This window comes from Athene noctua, chromosome 1 (genome assembly GCF_965140245.1).
Source record: "Athene noctua chromosome 1, bAthNoc1.hap1.1, whole genome shotgun sequence".
Taxonomy (NCBI): domain Eukaryota; kingdom Metazoa; phylum Chordata; class Aves; order Strigiformes; family Strigidae; genus Athene; species Athene noctua.
The window spans coordinates 21107090-21119576 of record NC_134037.1 but is presented as its reverse complement, the minus strand read 5'-3'; positions in this window follow the sequence as shown (position 1 = coordinate 21119576).

The window sequence follows — 12487 nt, the reverse complement described above, 5'->3', positions numbered from 1 at the left end:
CAGAAATTGTTAGTTTCTAATGGATGGGTGACATAGAAGTGAATGTAATTGTTTACATTAATCAGCAGTAAGTGAACCAAAATTTTGGGGAGGCTGGCTTGAGTTTAAAAGATAGTCCAAAGGAACAGAACTGGAACCCTGCTGTGATTATCTTGTTTATCTTACTAGATAAATAATTCAAATGATCTCAACTTTTCAAGAGCCTTTACAGTCAAAGACACCAACGTCCTTGATTTATATCTTTGCAGTTATATTGCATATCCATATTGGAGATCTAGTAAAAAGTTGACCCTATGCTTGTGATAGGAGCTAAAACACATTTGGAGACAAACTGGAGGATCTACTTCCATACAGTGGGCTGCCAACACTGATAAATCTAGTTTGAGGTTTCAGCATCTTGAAATAAAATAAATCAAAAGGAATCGAAATAAAGAAAAATATGTGATACCAGCCAAGCAGTAATAAATCTAATAAAGACACTCAACTTTGGTTTTGGTAGGTCATTACAGAGAAGCCTTCAGGCCAGGCTGACTAATGGTTCTTTAGAAGTATTTGGTTTGGCTGATGTATTTCCTGCTGAGATCTATTATGATATTTTTCTAAAAGATTAAGATGGTTATGATATACTGATGAACTCACATTCCAGTTTACCACTACCTAGCTGCTTGAAAGCTTTGTTCGGGAAGTTTTTTTATGTTATGCAGAGCAACATGCTTTTGTCTTTTGCAATATTATTTTTATTACCCGCATGGTGTTGCATTCCTTCTGTAGTATGACTTGGCATAATATTGTTACTGCTTTCACAGTTATTGAGAGCAGATACCTTTACGGTTGGCATATGTTTTATCTTTATAGTTTGATTGCATTTTTAATTTGATGTGTTTGGCATTTTTGCTCAGCCTACTAAAGTTTCCATTTGTGAGTAATAATTCTTGCTAGCTCTCCTAATATTTATTCTTTGGAAAGTTGTTTGTTTTTGCAGTACTCTTTTACCGATACTGTAATTGGTATATTAAAAATAATGAATCATCTAACAAATAAATTTCTAAATTTGTGAACTGCTTAAATTAATTGAAAAAGGGCAAACCAGTCTTTTATTTACATATCTTCCCAGTCTTTCTTAATGTACCTCCATGAGCAATTCATGATGCTATTACAATATCATGTGCTCTTCTGGCTCCAGAATCAGCTTCCTGAAGAATTAGAGTTCCACAGAAAATATGAGTATTAATGAAATTTAACACAAATACCTGTAGTATTAAAAGCAGACTGCACGAACATAATTCCTTTTTGTTAGGCCTTACTTGAATAACTATAAAACACACTATAATTTACAGTGCTTAGAGTTGGATTTAAAACTGCTGATAAGATAATTCTGTTCCTCTGGTTTTAGAACTAATGCATAAATAATCTGATTTTTATTATAACAGTATTTTTATCAGACTGTCTTACATATCAGTTGAGTCTGGTTTAAAACTGATGTCTAGTTTATGAGTCTATGAAATGAATTCACATAATTATTGAATATTGATAATTCAAGGTGATTTGCACTGTAACACTTCAGCCTCTTACTTGTACATAAGGAATATAAATTTGGACAAGACCTATGGCAGGCAGAAGTGATTATCACTGGAAATCTTTTGGGGATCTAAATCAAGTGACTTGATGATTTCCCACCGTTTACCAATGTCTAAATACTTTATGAAAATGCTTCACAGCAGTGTCTAGGTACTTCACAAGACACCCTGCTGATTTAATTGAAATTTCCTTGATTTCCTCAAAATTTTACTGTAAAAGACAAGAGTTTCATCATGTTGACATGTATTTTATTGCCACTGCTTGGGTAAAATTATGCTGGCTGTTTTGTGGAAGGACTTTTACTAAAAAAATTATGGTATTAGAAGACAAATGAAGCAAATCTTCTACAGCAGCTCATAATAATTTTTTAAGTGCATCAACTTTATAATATTCAGCAGTAATTCAGATTGTGATGAGCAGGATTTAGGCTTATCACTGAAGATCAGAATTCACTATTTTCTCTTGCATCTTATAGTTAATATTAAAAGCCTCAAACCTGCAAATGGATGATGTGAATGTATCCTATTTCTGCTTTGCCACCTAAGGAGGTCAGAAAGTACTAGCTAATGGAAGTTTTTGTTGCAGTAAGAGTCTATAAAGACACATTGCTTTCAGGCTGGCTACTTGGCAAATGTCTTTCTGGTACAGTTGATACATCTCTTTCTTACATTTATAAACCAATCACTTAGTAGTTCCTTAGTATATGCTGTCTGTAGGGGACAATTGTTCATACAGAAGGTAAACCATTAAAGTGCATCTAAGAATTATCATTTAAATACAATCCCTTATTATGTTATAAATACTTTCTCCTTGCTGAAACTGCTCAGTGGGTGGAAGGGAGACTTTACTAGCATTGTTACTTTTGTTTAAAATAATAGAAAAAGAATGGACCTTTATTGTAATACTTTTCATTCAAAATTGACAAATTACTTATTATTTCCCTTTTAACTTTATTGTGTCTTCCAGAAGACCTAATATAAAAAACCCCAAGAAGATGTTAAAAAAATAATTTTAAATATATATTTTTAAAGATGTGTGTAGGGTATGTTTCAGTTATTTTATAAAAAATTGTCAGAACTGTGAAATATTATAGTGTTACAATAATAACTGGCAAGATAATGGACCTATCGTAATTTTTGCTTGAATTCAGATTGTTTGGATTTAAATATTTACATTTTAAGTAAATAAAATGTAGACAGTTATGAAAATATATGCATATGCTTTACACCTGAAAATACATTACTGAGTGTATTTTTTATATTATTTTTACGTTTATCCTCATCCCCAAGTTCTCACAGTGCTTAGTTTTTTCATGTTGAATTTATTACTTCTCTGATCTTCACTAGAAGAGTATGTGATTTAGTATTAATTTTTAGAAGGTAAAAGGATTTTATTATTTAATTCATTGAGTTTCAGGCTAGAGGAAAATATGATTCTTCCACTTTTAAATTTCTTGTTAGACTTGTGAGAAAGTCATGCGTACAACACCCTGATTATGAAGTTTCTAGATTTCTGGTCTCCTGCTTTCCTACAGATGCTATTAGGTTTAAAGAAAAGACCTGGCACAAACTCGGAGATTTAGAGACTAAGATGCAAATCAAGAAAGCAAATAAATTTGAGACACCATATTTTGGAATGAAATTTAAAATTTCTTGTTATAGTTTCTTTGCTCACTGAGAAGAGCTAGACTTGAGATGCTGCATCTAAATAGTGGATACAGATGATCCATTGTGTGTCTTGATCAGCTGTTTGTCCTCTGAACTGTGTGTGCAGTCCCCTTTCAAAATGAAACCAGAGCAAGGTGTACAAATATTTTTGAGATTACGTGGGCCTGGATCATCTGGTGGCATGAAGATGGGACACAACCAGTGAACACATCTGGACCTCGCTTAGAGGCTGGAACCCACACCTAGGTCAGAGCATTAGTCATTCTCTGTCTGTAGCAATGCCACTGAAGAGGCTGCTACCTCCAGCCTGCTGCTGTTGCTCTGTTGTGCTCCTGAATGGCTTACCATCTTAACTCTGTTGGCCAAGGCTTTTTTCATTCAGAGTGGAGTCAATTAACTTAGACAGTTTTTATCACAGTTTTATTAGAATTGATTTTTTGGAGTGAAAGATTATCCACTGCAACCAGTGCAGCTATCACTGGAGAAGGACATGTAAGGAAATTTTTGGTCATTGCATAATGGGACTTAAAATATCTGATACATCATGGAGCATTGCATAAACCATCTAGCAGAGAATGCTGATAAAATAAGTATATTAGAAATATTGTTACTTTCCTGCAGTTAGCTGCTGACATGAAACTTTGAAATAGTCACCTCTGAGAAATGGACATTCATGGTCTAATACTTCCTTCAGTCTGTGTCCTGTTACCATGTGGGTATAGCAAACTGGATCACTCTCCTCTTTTAGAAATCACAGGGAAAGGGATACAGATGGTTGAGAGAAGTAATTTTCATAAACTATTTAGCTGTCTGAGGGCTTATCTGGAAAACAGGTGTCCTGAGTTCATAATCTTTTAATAGCTTGATGTGTTTCAGACCCACAGCATGCACTTCAGTGATGAGGCCATAGAGTATTTGAGCCTGAGAACCATCTTCCCCTCACCTTGTTAGAGCTGGGTAATTGCAAAGGCAGCTCACTACTACTTATAAAGGAATTTTTTCCTTTAACGTTGTTAGTCAAAGTTTGATTTCTATGCTGGATTTTTCTTATAAATGTTATAGTTAATAGATTAATGTAACTGTGCAGAAATGTCACCATTCTCTAAATGTTACTGAGATATTATATTTGTTATTTTGACAGTAAAAACTACATGGAGAGTATCTGTCATGTAATAAAAATTACATTTCTTTCTATCCGTGTTGTAATTTTATTGGCTATTCTGCTGTTCTTGAATTAAGATGAATGCCATCTGTGCGCCACTTGTTATTTTATAGGCTTTTATTATAATTCTTCTTTTTTGTATCTTGCTTAAATTCACAGCTACATTCTTCAAAATCTCTCTTCATAGGAAAGATCACATAAAAAATATTTTCATGACTAAAATTGGTTTATATTTTACCTCCAATGGGATTTTTATATCTACCAGTTTTTATGTTGCACAACTGGCTTTTTCTTAATTTTTTCTCTCTTGTTTTCTGTTAGTAATATGGCTAATATGTTATTATATATGACAGTTTCCTATGTGTTAATCATAATACTAAAAATAACACTGCAATGATGTCACACAAGCTTTGGCTACTTGTAGTTCACTGAAACATTAAATCTAAAACCTGGCCTGATAAAACTCTTGAATTCCTAACAACAAATCAATCAAAGTCCAGTTATAGCAAGCCTTGCAGTAAAAGAAAGGTGTCAGGATTCAGGATTGTTTACACGATGTGTACTACTATGCAAGTCCTGAAATTCTTCAAGAAGTGGGAACTGGAACCCAGAAGGGGAATAGCCCCTTGCTAGTGAAGGAAATAGGGTCACAATGAGAATTTGGGAACATACTGTCTATGATGTCCTTTTAAACTAGATCACTTCCAACTGAATAGCATGTACAAATACTATGTAATCAGTATGTTACCTACATCTTAAAAGGAGTGATGACTAGTTGTTAATGACTTGCTCTTTGAAAGGCATTGTAGTTTTGTATAAATATCGCTTCAAATTTTTAAAAAGTACTAAAATGTTTTAATATTTACTAATGAAATCCATGCATTCTAGCTGCTGCTGCTGATTTTACACGATAACAGAAATGTGAGAATATATGCAGAAGAACTTTCTCACTTTTCCAAAGGCAAAATAACCTAAGGAGCTAAAGTAAAAGAGATTTTGGATGGATGTAATAAATCTGAACATTGGTATTGGTTACACTAAATACAGTTGGAAACAAACTATTTTTGTATAATTATCAATATATCAAAACTGTTTAATCTCCATTATGATTTCCTCTATGTTTCAGTAGTCATCAAAACCAAGCACCAAGGAATCCTCCAGTAGATGTCCAGGAAAATCCATTAAAAATACAAAAATTTCAGAGGAGAAATCAAATACAGATTTTTTATGGAAAAAGCAGGAAGGCAAATTCTGAGAGGACTTCACATCTAGCATTTGCTAAAGGTAACCCAAGATAACATATAGGTGAAAACTCAACATAACGTGAATGAATTCCGAGATAAAGTGTTATGGAATGAATATTATTCAGTCTTTCTTGTCAGAGCTAAATATGTCTTACAAAAATACCCAAGTATTTGGGATGGCAGAATAAGGGAGTACTTTGAATTTTTTTTAGGACAATGTTAACTGCAGTTTAATGAACCTGTATAGGAAAAAAATTTTAGATACAAGGATAATCTCGTCTAAAGCTAAGCTTTTAACCCAGAAATATTTCTTCTGTATGTACTATACAGTTGGTTCTCTATAGATCTCAGTAAAAGTATATGTAACTTCTTTTTTGTAGGTATACAGTAATGGAAGGTGTATACGTAGTACCACACTGTATGTATAGCACAACTCCAAATACCAGAAGTATCTGATGTTATTAGAAGGTAAAGAACATAAAATTTGTATTCCATAAATACAGTTAATAATAATTGTCATTCTTATTTCCCCCAAATTTCTATTTTTCTTGAAGTACTTTTTTTCCTCTTTCCAGTTTTTAATGTGTTTCAAAAAATGTTTTGAATTTTTTTATATTTACAATATCATATCCCCTATAACCCACAAACCTACAGAAAAATTGAATGGTATAATGGACTGCTAAAGAATTCTGAGAGTGTTGGATACTGGGGCATGGAAATAGTGGTGTGCAAGTTTAACAAAAGCCACTTATCTGTTAACACCAGAGGATCAACTAACTGTCCCCATCCTGCCCAAACAAAGCCTCTATATATTGTGGGAGGAGATAAGGTTCTTGTAATGTACACTAGAAAGTTAGTGGGAAAGGCAGTGTAGATTGCTCCTCCCTTGGGAAAAGGCAAACACATTTCTTAGATTGTCTTTGCTCAAGCACCTGGGTAGGCTTGTTGGGTAATGGGGAAGCATGGAGACATCTAGTGTGTGTCTCAAAGATATTTAAGCTTGGGGGAAATTATTCCATGATTTAAATTATGTGTTGTAGGAACTAATGCACCAGGACTTACCTGAACTGATGAAGAATGAGTGTCACAAGGAACCAGATAAGTGCAGTGATGACCCATTCCATGAGAGTGTTGGCAAGCAATGTGTTGTTTCTCATGTCCTGAGAGGTCAAGTGCAGTGGTCACCTAATTCATGACAGTGTTGTCATGCAACATGTTGTTTCTACTGTCCTGAGACGTCATTTTGACAGATGGGGCTCAAGTCCTCACTAGCTGTTATGGACATTTTTTGGCGGAAGGCCCTTGGAATGAAGGAATAATATCTATCTATATGTTAAAGGACAGTGGATAGTGGTTAATAAGGATGTATAAACCTTGATGTAAAGATGGCTTAAGTATTTAGTGTAAGTTTTGAATGTTGGTAGGAGTGGATTTCAGGAGTGAGAAATAGAATAGACAGAATACTTAGATGTATCAGATAATGTGGGATCTGAACATGACACAAATGGTATGGAATAAGGGGTGGAGGTTGTACAGGGTCTTCACAGCAGTCTATATGGTGCTGTGCTTTGCATTTGTCACTGAAACACTATTCATAACACAGTGATGTTTTGGTTATTGTTGAGCAGCTCTTGCACAGTCTGTCAAATCAAGACTGTTTTTGCAACATTCCCCTTCCACCTCTGTAAAGGCCAGTAGGCTGGGGGTGGGCAAGAGTTTGGGAGGGGACATAACCAGGACAGCTGTCCCAAGCTGACCAAAGGGATATTCCATACGACGTGATGTCATGATCAGGAGGAAGATGTGGAGACATTCGTGGTTATGGAGTTTGTCTTCCCAAGAAACCACTACACATACTGATGTCCTGCTTTCCAGGAACTGGATGGACAGCTGTCTGCTACTATTATGAATAAAGTAATCATTTTGCTCTGCTTTTGATTTTCTTACTAAACTGTCTTTATCTCAACCCATGAGCTTTTCCATCTTCTTTTCTTCCTTCATCCTGTTGAGGAGGGGGAGTGAAAGACTGGCTGGGTGGAGGACTGGCAGCCAGCCAAAATCAAGTCACCACAAATATACGTATATTTAAGTATATCTCTCTATATATAATCAGGGGAAGGGGCCCTACCTTCCAGTCAAGCTTATAAGGATTATTTTATTCTGAAAGCTTTTTTTTTTTTTTTTTTAATAATCAATACATACTTTAAAGTCAACTCTATTTTTTTGTGAGATTATTCAGAGAAAATAATTCACTCAATTCTAAGTATAGACATTGAAATTAACTACTTTGTTACACAGTGTTTTTCAAATGCTATTTTGTATTATAAAAGTGAAAGTTGATAATAAAGGAAGACACTGAGTTTTATTAAAGGAATTGATAAACATGGAATTTCAAAGCAAAATTTTCCATTACATTTCAGCATCAAGTATCTTTAAAGCAAGTGAACCAAGAGAAGAAATTCAAGGAGCAGAGGTACAAGATGACAAATATGTGCTAGTAGAGATGCCTATTGATCATTTAACGTCAAGGCTTTATTACTCTCTGTAATGTGGCCATGAGTTGGCCAGAACCTTTGGGATGGAACAGCTTGCTGCTTTTTCTTGAACTAAATCTTTAAAGTTGCTTTGCTAGAACATGAGGAAAATAAGCGAGATTTTTTAAACTGACCTCGACTCCATGGTAAGAAAGATTAAATAAAAGGTTTAAGAAGTTTTCTCATGGTTATTGAGGCTCTACCAGAGGGGTTTATGATTCTACTGCTCCTATGTACTCTGACAAAATGGTTGAACCAAAACAGGAACCCTTACCCATAATAAGTTCATACAACTTTTTGTTTGATTTGTTTGTTTTTTGACTGGTCATATCATGGTAGACAAAGAGCAGAATGTTGTATATCAGGCTGCTGCTCAGAAGTGAGCTCAAGAGAACACCCAGGTTTTCTTGCTCTACTTTTCTGGCAGGGTTGGAATGTTTTGTGATGAATTTTTGTGCTGTGCTGAATGGATGTATATACATTTTCTATAGACCCTTAAGACCTATCACTAAAAAAAAGCTGAACTGATTCTAATCTATGGAAGCAAATCAGAAATTATATTAGTGATCATTAAAAGCATATAGATGTCCTCATTAAAAACAATAATAAACAGGAATGTGTATGGTTCAAAAAGCCAATAGAGTATACCACATGAAAAGTTTGCTTTCATCTGTTGTTAACTCATGATCATTATGCTGTCATTAAATCACTAATGCATTAAATTTATTAGATTAAATTTATTGTGATATGTAGGTTAATATCACATTATATATATTATAAAAATAAGGCTTTTATATGCATGTACATTTTCACATTTTTGTCATTTTTATAACAGTTGCAATACATAAACAGCTTTTTATAATTTTATAGTATTATATTTATATTGTTTTAAAAAAATCTTTAAAAAAAGAGCTATTTTGTGCTTTAAATATCTCCTTAGTGATATCATACTTGATATGTTCCAAATCATATCAGTTAGAAATGGAGTAGAAGATACTTTAGGAATAGGGAAAAAAGAGGGAAATGTCCTAATCAGGATACTGTAGTATTTTGCTTTTATTTATATTTGGAAGAAATTGAGATAAAAGATGGCTTTTATGTGTTGGTTTTTGGTTGTTTTTTTTTTTTTTTTTTTTTTTCCAAAACATCTGATTAAATATGCTAGTGTCTTTGAGTTTCACCATAGATGAGAGAGAAATTGCTGAAGGGCAATGAACTATCACCATCTCTGAAATCTCTCAATTCACCTGTCAGGTCAAACCTGTTTTGACAGTGAAATCTTTATTTTTGTATTTTAAAGGGAATTCAAAGCTTGTGAAAGGTGCCAGATTGACAGCACAGAAAGGTGAAAACAACTGTTCATGGAACAGATACTGCTCATGAAGGAGCATCAGCACTGAAGAATTTACTAGAAAGTTCACCCAGGCTTTAGCATTAAATTGCTCCATAACTAACTGCAGGTTATAAATGCAAAAACCACATCAACATCTAGAAGATCGTTGCCTACTACAGCTAACAACAGTGCCAGCTTTATCATCTTTTATAGTTTAGTTTCCTACATTCGTCTTTTGTGTGTATGAAGCTGTTTTCAATCTGCTTACTTTTTCCATCTGACTACCCATTGTGTAAGGTCAACTGAGATTATGTGTTGCATTTTATATACACCTAATTTGCCACTGGTTCTTTTTAAGATGATCTTTACTACAGTAGTCTATGCTGAAATAACGCAAGGCTAGACAGCAGTATATTACACTTGATGGTATGTTGGAAAATATGTGATTGAGTTCCCAGGAAATGGAATGGGAACATAAAAGGAGACGAGAATAAGGAAGAACGTATAGCAAGTTGATCACTTGAGAAAGCATATGATAGACAGATACAGAAGATCCAAATGGAAAAAAATGGAGAGATTAATAGAATTCAGAGATGGAAACAGAAACAGCAAAGAGGAAAAAATAGAAACAAATGAAATAAGAAATAAAGAATGTTAAGCATTAATAAGAGGGCATGATAAATATTTATGTAAAAACATGTGTTCATTTTTTGAGTATACTTGTTATACAAAATTATGATGCTCATTTTTCTTCATTACAAGGGAAACAGCTGTGGGGCTATATCAATATTTTTCTTTGCTTGGAGAACCAATATGCATAAGATCAATCTTTTGGAAGAGCTATTTTGCATTGCTAGAATGTTTACTTTTAATGATACTTTATTTGGAATGTATTTAGTTGAGTAGTTTCCATATATTTATTTTATTAATTTAATAAATAAGTTTCCTGTAATTTTCTGTAAGTGTTGCAGCAATCTTCTCAAACAAAGCCTTCTAGTTAATTTTTATTTTTCTGCCTCTTATCCTTTTTACTCAAGGTGTTTGATGAATGTTTTCATCAAATCCAACACATTTGAATTTGTCTTTGAAAAGTAAAACTTCTGTACTTTTACAGATAAGGGTTTATTACAATATTGAAAGTGAAATTAAGCATTTGGACAGTGGACCAAAGACTACTGCTTATTGTGCTCTGCTAGTCAAAATGAAATTGTGATGACGGCATATTAGAAATACGAGCTGAATGTGTCTGAGCATATTCAGTCTATGTGCCAGGAGAAGAGTAAGTAGGGACAATTAATTCTGTTAAAATCCTAAAAAAACCCGCAGAAAATGTGTTGTCTGTGTTTTCATTGGTGAAGATGTCATGAATCCAAGACAGTGCTTGTTTAAAACATTATAAATTTTAAAAGATCAGAAACTAGCATTCTAATGCTTTGCTTCTTTAAAATAAGTGTTTTCTCAATAACCTTATAATAAGATAAATGTTAGCTTTTTCAGTTTAGTGGAATAAGGTTATAACAGCTTTAGTATTGCAGTGGTTATACTTTTGTTCCCTATGGTTGTTCTAATTCACTTTTGTAAATGAACGGTAATTTTTATTTGGCTAAATTATTTATAAGAGTTGAATGTCTTTGTGAATATGCAATTAGCATAATTCATTATTTTACTCCTTTAAGCCAAATCCTCCAGTTCTTTCTTAAGCAAAAATCTTGCTGAACTGTATTCCTATCCCTGAAGTAAAAAAAATAGTTTTGACTTGAGTATGGTCTTCAGATCAAACCTTCTGTTCCTTAATATGCATGTATATATTTAATTTATATATATTTTGATTCATAAATTTAAAAATTTTTATTTCATTCTTTGTATATTATCACTGAATACAAATTAGAAATAAGGAAAAAATTAAGATTAAGTTGATGATAAAAGAATGACACTACAATAAGGGAAGTTTTAATGACTTGTATACAAACTCTGTAAATTAGGAAGGGCTAATTTGTATTTTATGTATGTAGGTTCCAGATGAGAATGTACAAGAAGAAGAAATTACAGCACATACCAGCAGTACTGTGACTGAGGTTAGATTTCCCTGTTTGTGTGAGTGTGTGCATATTTTAAATGTAAGCTATTTTTTTTAAATGCATAAGGTAAATTATTTTGCATTTGATTCTGAACATGAAAGGAATTAATCTAGTTTTGATTAAGGAGTGGAATGGAGACTTTCATGAACTTTTTTTTTGGTTCTGATGTGGCTGAAATGTCAATGAAGCATTTACTTCAGGACATCTGTATTATTAATAGATGATGGAACTCCTGTAGGATTTGGTAATCAGATTTCTATCATTGTTACAGTAGTAGCTCATGAAATTGCAGCATCATTGAATCAGTTTTACCTGAAAACTGAACTCCATTTGACTTAACTTGTAGTTACAAATATTATCCCTTTTTCTTTTGCAACCGAACATTAAAATTCAGTACAACCACAGAGATTTTCTTGTGAATACCTATGGATACAATAGAAATAAGTCTATTTATGTAAGTCCTTTCACCTGAATATATTTATTTTCGTTCTACCTCAAATTGTCACTAGTCTTTTACAAACTTGGCTTAGACTTGACTCTTTCTTTAACCGTCATAAGAGAAAAGGCAGCTCTTAGGGTTCATGTGATGAATTCCCTGGCAGAAATCCTGATTTCACTGAAATTAGTGTGTGCTTTATCACTGACTTCAGTAGAATTAATAAAATCATACTATACATATGCTTTAAGAGATAGTGGTTAATCAGAAAAGCATAGCTGCTATGTCAGAATCTGTCTGTCATTGAACCATTTGTCTTTGTCTTACTTATGTTAGAAGGAATACTTACACTCATTATTTGTGTAAGTAAATCAATTAATAGAAAGAAAAGAAGCAAATCTCATTTTAAAGACAGCATTGTCAATGTTTTGAATATGGGACTATGAATATACCTG